Raw genomic sequence first — 1,227 nt, forward strand, 5'->3', positions numbered from 1 at the left:
GCTTTGCAACCATACTTCCCCCGGAACCCAAAAGCTTTGGTTTCCCGGAGGCTGCCCGCCGAGTCATCGGAGGAACTGCGGCGGATCGCTGGCTGGCATCGTTTATGGTTAGAACTAGGGCGGTATCTGATCGCCTTCGAACCTCTAACTTTCGTTCTTGATTAATGAAAACATACTTGGCAAATGCTTTCGCTTCTGTTCGTCTTGCGACGATCCAAGAATTTCACCTCTAACGTCGCAATACGAATGCCCCCGCCTGTCCCTATTAATCATTACCTCGGGTTCCGAAAACCAACAAAATAGAACCGAGGTCCTATTCCATTATTCCATGCACACAGTATTCAGGCGGGCTTGCCTGCTTTAAGCACTCTAATTTGTTCAAAGTAAACGTGCCGGCCCACCGAGACACTCACTCAAGAGCACCCTGGTAGGATTGCAACGGGGTCCGCCTCGGGACGCACGAGCACGCACGAGGCGCGTCGCACGCCTTCAGCTCGCCCCACCGGCAGGACGTCCCACGATACATGCCAGTTAAACACCGACGGGCGGTGAACCAACAGCGTGGGACACAAATCCAACTACGAGCTTTTTAACCGCAACAACTTTAATATACGCTATTGGAGCTGGAATTACCGCGGCTGCTGGCACCAGACTTGCCCTCCAATAGATACTCGTTAAAGGATTTAAAGTGTACTCATTCCGATTACGGGGCCTCGGATGAGTCCCGTATCGTTATTTTTCGTCACTACCTCCCCGTGCCGGGAGTGGGTAATTTGCGCGCCTGCTGCCTTCCTTGGATGTGGTAGCCGTTTCTCAGGCTCCCTCTCCGGAATCGAACCCTGATTCCCCGTTACCCGTTACAACCATGGTAGGCGCAGAACCTACCATCGACAGTTGATAAGGCAGACATTTGAAAGATGCGTCGCCGGTACGAGGACCGTGCGATCAGCCCAAAGTTATTCAGAGTCACCAAGGCAAACGGACCGGACGAGCCGACCGATTGGTTTTGATCTAATAAAAGCGTCCCTTCCATCTCTGGTCGGGACTCTGTTTGCATGTATTAGCTCTAGAATTACCACAGTTATCCAAGTAACGTGGGTACGATCTAAGGAACCATAACTGATTTAATGAGCCATTCGCGGTTTCACCTTAATGCGGCTTGTACTGAGACATGCATGGCTTAATCTTTGAGACAAGCATATGACTACTGGCAGGATCAACCAGGGA

At 51.3% G+C, this 1,227-nt stretch overlaps 1 non-coding gene across 1 annotated transcript in view; it reads right to left on the reverse strand.

Annotated features, from left to right (window-relative positions):
- LOC124573763 overlaps positions 1-1,227 on the reverse strand; it is a 1,910-nt gene extending 683 nt beyond the window's left edge. The window contains exon 1 of the ribosomal RNA XR_006972117.1: positions 1-1,227. This exon is cut by the window's left edge and continues 683 nt beyond it. This is a non-coding gene — a ribosomal RNA (small subunit ribosomal RNA).

Source organism: Schistocerca americana, unplaced genomic scaffold (genome assembly GCF_021461395.2).
Source record: "Schistocerca americana isolate TAMUIC-IGC-003095 unplaced genomic scaffold, iqSchAmer2.1 HiC_scaffold_196, whole genome shotgun sequence".
Taxonomy (NCBI): Eukaryota; Metazoa; Arthropoda; class Insecta; order Orthoptera; family Acrididae; genus Schistocerca; species Schistocerca americana.